This window comes from Gymnodraco acuticeps, unplaced genomic scaffold (assembly GCF_902827175.1).
Source record: "Gymnodraco acuticeps unplaced genomic scaffold, fGymAcu1.1, whole genome shotgun sequence".
Lineage (NCBI taxonomy): Eukaryota > Metazoa > Chordata > Actinopteri > Perciformes > Bathydraconidae > Gymnodraco > Gymnodraco acuticeps.
The window spans coordinates 638,431-653,277 of record NW_022992100.1 but is presented as its reverse complement, the minus strand read 5'-3'; positions in this window follow the sequence as shown (position 1 = coordinate 653,277).

Below are 14,847 nucleotides of genomic sequence, written 5' to 3'. Positions count from 1 at the left end.
ACCTGTGTGCAGCTTGCAAAAAAACAATTGTGAGAAACATATATTATGCAGGAACTGTATACCTTTGTTGAAAAACAAAGCATATCTGATTTGGGAGGAAAAGCTTCATCCCCCTTAACATCTGAGTTACCACTGAAGGCATAGCATGAATGATAGTGGGTGTCTGAGGGTGTTATTACTGAGAAATGTCAAACAAATTCAAAACCTTACATTTGAAAACAGGTTTGCATTCCTCCACTTAAAATTACGTTATCATTGGAAACAATAAAAGCTAATTGTTTTGATGTAGAATCTATCAATTGAATCGTTAGAGCAGAACAGAATGGTCGTATTGTAGCCTGAGTACCGTGCAGCCTTCAGTTTCACCAGGTGGAAACATTGTCCATATAATGTGAATACATGTAGAACTAAGAGGCCCCTGACATTATGCCTATTTTAAAAATAGTAGGGGCTTTTAACAGCTTGCCAACCTACAGGCAGGGACGGGTGGCGCAGTGGTCTGTGCATCTGATCATCAGATCAAGGGGGGTGCTGGGGAACTCCAGTTCGAAACCCGCTCCTGCCGCCACTGCGTCAGGCCGTTGTGTCCTTGGGCAAGACACTTCACCCGGATTTGCTCCTGTGGGTAATGTCCACAGTACATGACCATTGCATGTATGATATGTGTAATGTGTATTTGTAAAGCGCTTTGAGCATCTGGAAAAGCGCTATAATAAATGTAATGCATAGCAGTATGAATAGTCTTAAAAAAACAACCCACTCTGCGGTAACGAGTCATATTTCTGAACCAAATGCCCTAAGTTAAGCCGTTAGTCCCATCTGACTGACCCAAGGGTTGGTGCTGGTGTGACCGGGAGGCTTCCAGGTATTCAAAGCAGATGTCAAGCTTTCAGTTCATGGCTTGGTGGGGGGAGTGGCCCACGTGAGACAGTATTGTTCAGTTTGAGGAGCGTCATTGTCTCTGGGAATGTCATTTCATGTAGAGCAGCCATAGCATCTCTGTGACTGCACTCAGCCGGACTGTCAGAACTGGGTGACTCTTAGTGAAATCGTCCAAGGCCATAGACAGAATGGAACCACGTACCAACACAAGGTCATCAATGTCTCTCTTTACCATTGGCCTAATTGCACAACAAATTAGTGGGAAAAATGTGGAGCACTAATCCATCATGTGAAATGTTGAGTTAATCTAAATAATTACTTATGGGTTGAAATCAAATAACATTAGAACTAAAGTCAGTCAAAATTGGACTTGCACGGATCAGAATCTAATCAATACACCATTTCCCCAGCTCTGTAATGAAAAGGATAACAAGATTAGGTACATTACAGGAGTGTTAAAACACCCAAACATGCACACTTATCTTATTCTAGTAGAGATTAGAGGACAAGGTCTAATGTTGTGAACAAAATGATCAAGTCAAAGTTATTTTGTTTATTATATGTTATGTACCTAATTTAATTTGATAATTAATCTTGAATTACTAATAACTTTAAAGAAGGCAACAATTTACAATTTGGATAAAGTGATTACTCATCCAAAGTGTGTGTCTGTGTGTGGGTGTGTGCTTGTCTGCCCAAGGTTTAAAACATTTGGGACAGCACAGCAGTGAGAATGTTATGAGAACCAATATGTTGCTTACACTAAACTCGAAGGAAGCTAGACTGGAACATTTTAAATAAATCAAAACACTTGCACATTAATTAAATACATTTGACATTTAGCTCGAGCTGGGTTCAATACTTTTCTTTATGTTATTTCAAATTGGGCTCGAGTAGAACCCCTGGATTTGGCTTGCAACTCAAAATGATACTGAGTTTCTGTAGGACTTGGAAGTGTTATGATTCAAAGTGTGGGCCTGTGAAAGACAGGTCCTTGGAAAACATCTATTTTTTAATTGTAATTACTTATTTTAAAGAGATTGCAACATTATACTTTTAAAGAATTGCTCAATTAATTTAACATTTATTATGCACACAATAAAAACTTCAACAAATATATTGATCCTGGCTTAACCAGCGACCTTTACTCTGTTGTTCATAAGCTCGGTTTCAGAAAACTTGTCAGTAGTTTAACAACTATTTTAATTTTAGTAATGTCTATGGAGACCAATTGGTTGATATGAGAAATAATTTGAAGCAGTTTAATAAAGAATGTTAAACTATTTTTAAAACTGTAATTGAACTTCAACTTATATTAATTATCTGATTCCAGTGGCCAGTTGGAACAGACAATCAACACAGTTTCCATTTTGCAGCAACAGCGCAAAAGGTTTCAACAACAATTAGTATTATGTCTGAGTCTAGTTCTGTCTTATCTGCTTTGTTTCGGAATGTGTTCAATACATTACGTTTTTATTCATTATTACTATACAATACATAGATTAAGAATAAATGAAACAAATAATACAACATTGACCTACAAAAACAGATTTTGCAACCCTGATCTCCTCAGGCAGGTCTCTGAGGGTCTCGGGCGCAGGACGGGGCATAGGGTTTATACAAGGTCACAAAGATATCTTAACATACCAGCAATACCATTTAAGAATGGATTCTTAAAGCAATATAATCTTCTTTTCTTCTTACACCTAGCGCTCACCCTGAACAGTGGGCTTCTTGTTTACATTTTCCCCTGCACACTCAGAGTAGGACATAAAAACACTCTTTTGCTATTTATTTTCATTTTGCAGCACATTTATACGACCAGAATTTTGCTTTACATCTTTATATTATTTATTTTTCTCAAGTAATTAACTTTTGGTGAGATAACTAAAGTTTAGTTCATTTTACCCTGTCTATGGACTGATTCATTATTAGTTGTTACAAAACATACACAAGACGGCGGGACAAACCAATATAGACCCCCCATACAAACAATCAGACAAACAAAACATGAACTCGCAATAAACACCAGCGCGACAGCAAAGCTCATCCAGCTCAATTTAGTCCGAATTAGGAGGTTTTCAGAGGGGGTAGAGAATTATAGAAATGGAGCACCTACTCGCGCATCCACCCTTGTACAAGTGCTAAGATCGTGCCTGAAGACCGTCCAAAAGCAATAACTAGCTTATCCTCTTGCGACAACCACTACTATATTCTAGTGGCGCTATGAACCCCCGACCAGGAGAACATAGACTTTTTTTTCTCTACCCTTTCTCTCCAAAAACAGCCCAGTTAACTGTAGTCCTACTCGACCAGCCTATACACCCGCCATCGAGTTCATCACAACGATGAAACACAGTTTTGTTCTACACTTGCTTGCCACTGCCCACCTGTGATCAATTAGCCTATAATTGTTATGTATGCACCCCGGACCGCCACCAGCTGGTCCAGCAACGTAGGCAAGACTTTCCAAGCAACGTAGGAAATGTTCCTCCAGCAGAGTAGAGAGCTGTGGCGCATCGGGCGATGCACGCATCTCGCGCTGCCCCAGCCTTGCCAGCAATGCAGAAGACGGTCACAACCACGAGTGCTTTTAGACCATCCCGTTTTTAATAGGGATGGCGGTGGTGTGAGTTAAAGATATAGACAAAAAGCTGTGACTTTCTTCCTCTCAGCTGCACGGCCGCAGCCACCCAGACACGGGGGATGTTTACACATACATACACCCGTGGCTGCTGCTGGAGCCGTGCTCACAGAGGCGATGGGGGAAAATATCTCTGGCTGCTTATTTTTAACTGCTGTTTTGGCCACTGAAACCCCCAGAATTCGGCGATTTGTCCAATAACAAATCTTTTACATTGCTTTCAATTCACACAGAAGCTCCACTTCACTGATGCCTTTCTTTAAGGTCTCTCTAAACATGAGCTGTGTATGCTTGTATGGCACTTCCGTCCCTGGCAGCACACACAGAGGAAATCAGCCAGGACTGAGTCCCCAGACACTGATTCCCTGGGTTTATTATCCCCAAATGTTCATTAACCAAAACGAAACGCAGCCGCTCAGTTTCACAGGTAATTTTAGGATACCGTCAATCACAGATTCTGGTAAGGCAATGTCCAAATGTAGATTTGAAAATCACACTTACCAGCTCTGAAGATCTGTTGGCATCCTGCCGACAACGCCAAATTGTAAGGGAAACTTCTGTGTAGCTATGCAGTGGGAGTCACCGACTCAGGAAGGAGACACGGTAGGAGCAGTAGCTTTGATGTCAAAACACTGATGATTTATTGGAGTTTCGGCCGGAGCATTCACATCACAAATCACAGCAGTCCCGGTGAGACTGCACGGGTGGGTTGTCACGTCAATTCTAAAGAACTCTACCTCAGACCCATGTATTTAACTAGTTCCGAGAACATCATCAAACTGCTGCATAACAAGATAACATCATAACACCTCTATCAGCTGACGTCAACAGGCAGGAACATAGAATCATAACACCTCTATCAGCTGACGCCAACAGGCAGGAACAGGGAGACAGAACACTGAGAGCACAGCAGCCAAGGTTACGAGGTGCGTGTGCTCAGTCAGGACAGTTTGAACTGATAAACTGGGTCAAAGTTATGGGCCTTGGAAAATATTTCCACAACAGGGGAAGCAGGGAACTATTGAAAGCTGTGTACAGTAAGGATGTGACACTGTTGACCTCAACTAATGGAGTGTTAGGGCATTGGAAGGAACACTTTGAGGAACTCCTGAACCCGACAACTCCGCCCTCTATGGTAGAGGCAGAGCTGGAGTATGACGGGGGATCAACACCAATCTCCCGGGGGAGGTCACTGAGGTAGTCAAGCAACTCCACAGTGGCAAAGCCCCGGGGGTGGATGAGATCCGCCCAGAAATGCTGAAGGCTCTGGGTGTTGAGGGACTGTCATGGTTGACACGTCTCATCAACGTTGCGTGGAAGTCGGAAACAGTACCGAAGGAGTGGCAGACCGGGGGTGTGGTTCCCCTTTTCAAAAAGGGAGATCAGATGGTGTGTGCCAATTATAGAGGTATCACACTACTCAGCCTCCCCGTGAAAGTTTACTCTAAGGTACTTGAAAGGAGGGTCATGCCGATTGTCGAACCTCAGATTGAGGAGGAACAATGCGGATTCCGTCCTGGTCGTGGAACAACGGATCAGCTTTCTACTCTCGCAAGGACCCTGGAGGGGGCCTGGGAGCACGCTTATCCGGTCTACATGTGTTTTGTAGATTTGGAGAAGGCGTATGACCGGGTTCCCAGGGAGTTACTGTGGGAGGTGCTGCAGGAGTATGGGGGGAGGGGGTCTCTACTCAGGAACATCCAATGTCTGTACTCCCAAAGCGAGAGCTGTGTCCGGGTCCTCGGCAGTAAGTCGGACCCATTTCCGGTGAGGGTTGGCCTCCGCCAGGGTTGCGCTTTGTCACCAATCCGGTTTGTAATATACATGGATAGGATTTTGAGGCGCAGTCGTGTGGGAGGGGGTCTGCAGTTCGGTGGACTAAGGATTGCACCACTGCTTTTTGCAGATGATGTGGTTCTAATGGCTTCATCGGTCTGCGACCTTCAGCACTCACTGGATCGGTTCGCAACCGAGTGTAAAGCGGCTGGGATGAGGATCAGCACCTCCAAATCTGAGGCCATGGTTCTCAGCAGGAAACCGATGGACTGTCCACTCCATGTAGGGAATGAGTCCTTACCCCAAGTGAAAGAGTTCAAGTATATCGGGGTCTTGTTCTCGAGTGAGGGAACAATGGAGCGTGAGATTGGCCGGAGAATCGGAGCAGCGGGAGCGGTACTGCAGTCGCTTTACCGCACCGTTGTAACGAAAAGGGAGCTGAGCCAGGAGGCAAAGCTCTCTGTCTACCGGGCCATTTTTGTTCCTACCCTTACCTATGGTCATGAAGGATGGGTCATGACTGAAAGAACGAGATCGCGGATACCAGCGGCCGAGATGGGTTTTCTCCGCAGGGTGGCTGGCATTTAGGGATAAGGTGAGATGTTCAGCCATCCGGGAGAGACTCAGAGTTGAACAAATCCTCCTTCACGTCGAAAGGAGCCAGTTGAGGTGGTTCGGGCACCTAGTAAGGGTGCCACCTGGGCGCCTCCCTATGGAAGTGTTCCAGGCACGTCCAGCTGGGAAGAGACCAAGGGGTAGACCTAGGACCAGGTGGAGGGATTATATCTCTTCGCTGGCCTGGGAGCGCCTTGGAATCCCCCAGTCAGAGCTGGTTGATGTGGACAGGGAAAATAAGGTTTGGGGCTCTCTGCTGGAACTGCTACCTCCGCGACCCTACCACGGATAAGCGGGAGAAGATGGATGGATGGATGGATGGATGGATGGACAACATGCCTTCAATAAAACCAACATATAGTTCTACTTTAATCAAGGTACTGTATCATTAAATACATTATTTCTATATGGTGGAAGAAGTTAGATCATCTACTTCAATAGAAATAACAATACCAAAATGTAAAAATACTATAATACATGTACATGTACTTATATACTTCACTTTAATTTCAGCTATTTGAAGTAGGGTTCATTTTAATTGCTTTATAAACTGCTGGGCAGCTTGTGAATTCCCCCTGGGGATCAACAGTCTTGTCTTTCCATGTTTTGTTATTGACATTTATGAAAATACTCAAGTAAAGTAGGCCTATAGGACTGCAGCATAGCATAGGCCTTCTTACATCTAGGAATACTTAGTATAATTTACTTAGTTACTTTTCTTCTATGTTGACTCTAGTTTGTGAAGGAAATAATTGTTTTTTAAAAAAAAGAGAGAGATGAGATTAGATGAAAGGAATTTCATCAACAATTGATTTAAACTCTAAACTCACGTGCCAGTGCCAGCAGATCTTGCATCAAAGGCATGCGTGGGTTTGAGTGTGCCCAAGACATTTACCGGGTCTTTGTTTTGAAACATTTTGAAGTACAATATGTATTTATCTTGTTTTATTTGATTCGAAAGTTCACTGTGATTATTGAGTAATGTTTTAAAGTCTGACTAGCGCCATTGGAGTAAAAAAGCCATTGGGATACATAAGGAAATAATGACAGAAAAATGATTAATAAATAAACAACATTTAAATCATATCCCTCGGAAATATTTAGAGAACTATAAGAATAACATTAACAAACTAGAGAATGCAATTCCTGAAGAAATTGCTAGTGGGAATGCTTTATGCTGAAAAGCTGACGCTAAACTGCTATGCTGAAATGTAACGTGTAAGAAGAAAGTGAAGAATTTAGATTGAAATGATATATGAATCAATCAATCAATCAATGTTTATTTATATAGCCCAATATCACAAATGTTACATTTGTCTCAGTGGACTTTACAGTTTGTACAAAATATCAGTATGACAATACGACACCCTCTGTCCTTAGACCCTCACATCGTACAAGGAAAAACTTCCGGAGAAAACCCACAGTTTAAAGGGAAAAATGGGAGAAACCTCAGGGAGAGCAACAGAGGAGGGATCCCTCTCCCAGGACGGACAGACGTGCAATAGATGCCGTGTGTAAATTGAAAAGATAATACATTTGCAACATAGGGAGTCCAAATGTTTGGAAATGCATGTGTGTATAATAGGAAGATGAATCCACGAGGATATCCATCCAGGACCTATGATCCAGGACCACAGCCACGACTCAAGATCCAGGGCTCACGATCCAGGACAGAGGAGCGCAGGATCATCCATGACTCCGGATCCCGGCGTATATAGACACCAAAAAGAAAGACATTTGGGGAAGCTGGGTTAATCGGAACATGAGAGTACACAGGTATAGACAGAGAGAAGGAAGAAGTAAGATGTCCCCCGACAAACTAAGCCTATATCAGCAAAACTAGGGGCTGGATCTAATCAGCCCTAACTATAAGCTTTATCAAAAAGGAAGGTCTTAAGCGCACTCTTAAAAACGGATAGGGTGTCTGCCGCCCGAACACAAACTGGAAGCTGATTCCACAAATGTGGAGCTTGATAAGAAAAGGCTCTGGCTCCCATTGTACTTTTAGAGACTCTAGGAACAACCAACAACCCTGCATTCTTGGAACGCAATGCCCTAGTAGGACAGTAGGGTATAATGAGTTCTTTAAGGTAAGATGGCGCCTGCCCATTAAGGGCTTTGTAGGCGAGAAGAAGAATTTTAAATTCTATCCTGTGTTCTATAGGGAGCCAGTGTAAGGCAGCCAGAACAGGAGTAATGTGGTCCCTTTTCCTAACTCTGGTTAGTACACGAGCCGCAGCATTTTGAATCAGCTGAAGCGACTTGACTGACTTCTTGGTACACCCTGATAATAAAGAGTTACAATAATCCAGCCTTGAAGTAACAAATGCATGGACTAGTTTCTCTGCATCGTTTTGAGGCAAGATATGCCTGATTTTTGCAATATTACGTAGATGGAAGTAGGCGGTCCTTGAAATTGATTTTATGTGGGCGTTAAAGGATAAATCCTGATCAAATATAACACCAAGATTCCTTACAGTCTCACTGGAGGCCAAATTAATGCCATCCATAGTTAGTATATCCTTAGATAATTTGTTTCGTAGATTCTTCGGGCCAAGTACAATAACTTCAGTTTTGGTCGTGTTTAACATCAAAAAGTTTAAGGTCATCCACGTTTTTAAGTCCTTAAGGCAGTCTTGAATTGTATTTAGATGATTAATTTCATCAGGCTTGATTGATAAATATAGTTGAGTATCATCCGCATAACAATGAAAGTTTACAGAATGATTCCTTATAATATTGCCTAACGGAAGCATATATAATGTGAACAAAATAGGTCCGAGCACTGAGCCCTGTGGCACTCCATGGCTAACTTTGGTTTGCGTGGAAGATTCATCATTGACACGTACAAACTGAGAGCGTTCAGATAGATAGGACCTAAACCAGTCTAAAGCAGTTCCCTGTATGCCAACTAAGTGCTCTAGTCTTTGCAATAAGATATCATGGTCGATAGTATCAAATGCAGCACTGAGATCGAGCAAAACAAGAATAGAGACACGTCCCTTGTCAGAGGCTATTAGAATGTCATTTGTGACTTTAACCAGAGCTGTCTCTGTGCTATGATGTGTTCTAAAGCCAGACTGAAAAGCTTCAAATAAATCATTGTTTTTTAAGTAATCACACAACTGTTTTGCGACCGCTTTCTCAAGAATTTTTGAGAGGAACGGAAGATTAGAAATAGGTCTATAGTTGGCTAAAACCTCTGGATCGAGGTTGTGCTTTTTAAGAAGCGGTTTTATCACTGCTACTTTGAATGATTGTGGAACATAGCCTGATAATAAAGACATATTCATAATATTTAATAAATAAGTGCTAATTAATGGAAAAACTTCCTTCAACAGCTTAGTTGGAATTGGGTCTAACATGCACGTTGATGGTTTAGAAGAGAGAATCATTGAATTTAATTGTTCAAGGTTTATGGCTGAAAAGCATTCTAGTTTACTATCTAGTGTAATATTAGAACTTACGTTTCCGGGAGCTGTTGATAACACTATACTGGTCAAAGGCAAGAGGTCATTAATTTTGTTTCTAAGAGTAACAATTTTATCGTTAAAAAAGCACATAAAATCATTACTACTGAGTGCTATGGGAATAGAAGGCTCAATAGAGCTGTGGCTCTCTGTCAGCCTGGCTACAGTGCTGAAAAGAAATCTTGCATTATTCTTATTCTCATCTATTAATGAAGAGTAGTAAGCTGCTCTCGCTTTACGCAATGCTTTCTTATATTCATTGAGAGTAATATGCCAAATTAAACGAGATTCTTCAAGTTTAGTAGAACGCCATATCCTTTCAAGTTGTCTCGACTTTTGCTTTATTTTGCGGGTTTCGGCATTATGCCATGGAGCTAGTCTATGTTGTTTTATTTTCTTCTTTTTCAAAGGAGCAACAGAGTCTAATTTTATTCGCAGCGCATCTGTAGCACTATCAACAACATGATCAATTTGGGGTGGTGTACATTTTGTATAAGTTTCCTCCCTTACATGCAGACATGCTATCGAGTTAAGTATTGGTGGAATCTCTTCCTTAAATTTGGCTATAGCACTAACAGATAGGTTTCTGCTGCAGGAGCTTTTGAATAATGCTTTGTAGTCTCGTAACAGTACTTCAAAAGTTACTAAGAAATGGTCGGATAAAGCAGGATTATGCGGTTCGACTAATAGTTGCTCAATTTCAATACCATAAGTCAGAACAAGGTCGAGAGTGTGATTATAGCAGTGGGTTGGTTTATTTACACTCTGACAAAAACCAACAGAATCTAATATAGAGTTAAATGCAACAGTAAGGCTATTTTTATCATCGTCAACATGAATATTAAAGTCACCTACGATAATTACTTTATCTGTTTTAAGAACCAAAGTTGATAAAAACTCAGAGAATTCAGATAAGAATTCTGAATAAGGACCTGGTGCACGGTACACTGTAACAAATAAGATTGGCTGCAAAGTTTTCCAGGTCGGATGCGTAAGACTAAAAACGAGACTTTCAAAGGAGGTATAATTTAATTTTGGTTTAGTATTGATAAGTAAACTTGAGTCAAAGATGGCTGCAACTCCACCTCCTCGGCCCGTGCCTCGGGCAATATGAGTATTGATATGGCTGGGTGGAGTGGCCTCATTTATGCTGACATATTCTTCATGTCTCAACCAAGTTTCAGTGAGACAGCATATATCAATATTATAATCTGATATTAAATCACTTACCAATATTGCTTTAGATGCTAGAGATCTTATGTTTAAGAGACCACATTTAATATTCCTGTTTTGTTGCACTGTAGTAGTTGTTACATTTACTTTTATTAGGTTATTATGTATGACACCTCTATTAGGTTTTACATTAACTTGTCCTTGGGCAGACACACACACCGCTAATATTGGGTATTTTATTGGGTTCGGGATTCCTATGGATGACTGCCTAGGAGAGAGCGCAGAGAAGCGTGTAAGACTGCGACTCCGCCTCCTGGTCTCAACTCCAGTTTGTCATGGATTAAGTCCACAAAGCCCTGAAATGTTTGCCGAAATGAGATCGGCACCTTCCAAAGTAGGATGAATGCCGTCTCTCTTAATCAGACCAGGTTTTCCCCAGAAGGCTGTCCAATTATTTACGAAGCCCACATTGTTTGCTGGGCACCACCAAGACAACCAGCGCTGAAATGATGACATGCGGCTATACATGTCATCATTGATCAGATTGGGGAGGGGACCAGAGAAGATTACGGTGTCCGACATTGTTTTAGCATAACTACACACCGACTCCACATTAAGTTTGGTGCATTCTGATCGGCGTATACGAACATCATTACCACCGACGTGAATAACAATCCTACTGTATTTACGTTTATTTTTAGCCAGCAGTTTAAGATGCGCCTCAACGTCGCCCGCTCTGGCCCCCGGAATGCATGTGACTGTGGAGGCTTCGGTCTCTAATTTCACGTGTCTCATAATAGAGCTACCAATAACCAGAGTTGGCTTCTCAGCGGGTGTCTCGCTGAGTGGGGAATATCTGTTAGATACGTGAACGGGTTGGTGGGGACCTGCGGGTTTCGCGTTATGCCCCTTCTGAACAGTCACCCAGTCTCCCTGCTGCTCGGGAGTTGCCGGGGGACGGCTAATAGGAGCTACCTTTTGCCGGTCCGCACCGGCTAACATGGGCTTTACTGTAACTGAGTTTCTTTCTAAGATGCGGAGCCGGGCTTCTATGGCTATGATTCCCGCCTCCAACCTAACAACTATACTACATTTAACACATGTACCGGTACCAGTAAAGGAGGTAGGGAAGTAACCAAACATGAGACAGTTAGAGCAGGAAATAGCACCCGAGGGTGGGGAAAGAGCCATGGCTAGCTATCAAGCTAAAGTAGCTACCGTTAGCAAACCCGAAAAGAGTGTAGGCAACTGTGGAGTTACAGTCGCTAAGAGAAGGAGAGTTGTGAGAGCTTAAGTTATAGTAACGTGTGATTACAACGTCAGGCAGTTGCCGTGATCAAGAGTTTTAAAACGATCGATTAAGTTAAGATAATAAGCTATCAGCAACAGAACGGGCACACGGGATACCCGGAGATGACAACAACCGGAAGTTACAACATGCTTACCGCAATAGTGGTCCGTGTAGAAAACAGTCCAGCGACCCAGCATGCCTGAGAAGTACCCGTGAACACTGGGGGCTTGAATGTGTGATGAGAGAGGAAAAGAAAGTAAAAAGGCTTGGAAAAGCAGCAGAATATTTGAACCGCAAACTTCTGAACTAAGTTGATGGCGAATGATCTGTCGCCATGGCAACAGCATTTGATGACACCCCATAATACGCTTAGATGCGTTGATGGCTGCATCATTACCAAACCTGTGAAGTCTTGGGCTGTTTGGAGTATTTTCACTGAAGTTATGAGAAAACCGTGTTTCCAGGCGAGCATTTTGTTGCCATGGTAACGGCAATTGAAGAAATCTCAAAACTGTCCCGTAGATGTCTTCAAGGATTGACTGTTAGCACACTTGAGCACTTTTTGAACATTTTCATAGGAGTTATAGCGACATCATGTTTTATGGCGAGGGATGTGTTTCCATGGAAACGGCATATGGTGAGATCTCAGATTTGGCGTAGAGCTCTTGAGGCATGGACCGGTGATATACAAGTGAAGATTGGGGGACGATTGGACCGTGTCCATTGGACTTACAGCGACATCCTGTTTCATGGCAAGTGATCTGTCGCCATGGCAACGGCATTTGATGACACCCCATAATACGATTAGATGCGTTGATGGCTGCATCGTTACCAGACCTGGGAAGTTTTGGGCTGTTTGGAGTATTTTCACTGAAGTTATGAGAAAACCGTGTTTCATGGCGAGCATTGTGTTGCCATGCCAACGGCATTTGAAGAATTCTCAAAACTGTCACGTAGATGTCTTCACGGCTGGACTGTTAGCACACATGTGAAGTTTGAGCACTCTTTGAACATTTGCATAGGAGTTATAGTGACATCATATTTTATGGCGAGGGATGGAAACGGCATATGGTGAGATCTCAGATTTGGCGTAGAGCTGTTGAGGCATGGACCGGTGATATACAAGTGAAGATTGGGGGACGATTGGACCGTGTCCATTGGACTTATAGCGACATCATGTTTTATGGTGAGGGATGCGTTTCCATGGAAACGGCATATGGTGAGATCTCAGATTTGGCGTAGAGCTGTTGAGGCAAGGACCGGTGATATACAAGTGAAGATTGGGGGAAGATTGGACCGTGTCCATTGGACTTATAGCGACATCATGTTTTATGGCAAGGGATGCGTTTCCATGGAAACGGCATATGGTGAGATCTCAGATTTGGCGTAGAGCTGTTGAAGCATGGACCAGTGATATACAAGTGAAGATTGGGGGACGATTGGACCGTGTCGATTGGACTTACAGCCACATCGTGTTTCATGGCGAGTGGTCTGTCGCCATGGCAACGACATTTGATGACACCCCATAATACCCTTAGATGTGTTGATGGCTGCATCGTTACCAAACCTGTGAAGTTCTGGGCTGTTTCAGTATTTTCACTGAAGCTATGAGAAAACCGTGTTTCAAGGCGAGCATTGTGTTGCCATGACAACGGCATTTGAAGAAATCTCAAAACTGTCCCGTAGATGTCTTCACGGCTGGACTGTTGGCACACTGCTATCTGAAGTCTGCTGCTCTGAGCATGTCAGTTGGAGTGATGACATCATCGTGTTCCATTACACAGGTGTTTATAGTTGAGCTAACGAGCTCTGTAGAGATCACAGGTTTCCATTGTTCTGAATGAGAGATAAACCTCTTACATGTGAACGTTTTGTGGAAGAACCGTAACAGATATCTGTGAAATTTCAAAAGGTGAAGCATGTCAAGGAAGTTGAGTATCTGAAGTGTAATTTGTGTGTAGTTTCGGGTTAATAATGTGGCCTTTTTGGCAGTTTAACTAAAGGTGTGCGGCTGCACAAAAGGAAAAGGAAATATCTGCCTGCAATTACAATGGGCTTCAATGGAGGAATGTTGAACGTTTTTGACACTTCATGCCCTCAAGAGGCATTTTGTTGAATTATTTTTGCTTAATTATTTGGCCTTTTTCAAGCTACGAGATGTTTTCCTACGTTTATCATGAAAAAGTATGTCTCAGGAATGTAGAGTTTGGGAATTTTTAAAAAAAAATATGAAGGCACATTTCAAGATTTCTTACCCTCTAGCTGTGACATCACGCACTCTAGTTAATGTTCAAATGTGAAGAAAACCTCTAAACCAAGGTCTGAACAAATGTTAATATCTCTAAAAGCAAGAATCAGATTTAAAAGTTGTTTTACACGAATAATGTCAGAAAGATTTGTAACATTTTAAAGTTGGAATGAGGTTTCTGAGTGAAAGTATGAATGAACAGTTAGCAGTTGAAGTCGCATGAAGATTTGTTGAAGTCTGAAGATTTCCTCCATTGACTTCAATGTTAAAAATGTGATGTATTATTGGATGTATCTCTGGAATTATGAAAGTTATGAATGAGAAAAGTAATAGCCATCGATTCCCGACCGAGCTGAACGTTTTGATGTTTGAACAGAGTTTCTGCGATGTTCAATGCGGGAGGAGAAGAGGGCCAAAATACCGGTGGAATAATAATAATAAAAATTCGTCCGTAGAAGAACAGTTAGTTGGAATGCTGTTAACAGCATTGAATATATCATGTGGGGCTTTTCAATACAAGGCTAATTGGACAAAAGCAATATTTGGTGTCGTAAAATAAATTTCAGTCATTTTTAAGGGCTTTAATTGTTAATGAGGATCCTGTGGAGCAGAAGTATTCACAGAGAGTGTAGAGAGATACAGGTTTAGTAAGTTTACATTAAAGCCTATACCTAGTGGAACTGTTTAGATCCTCCCTCTCCGTTAAGGCTACACCCCTTTGTCCTCACACCCATTCATGTGGTACCAT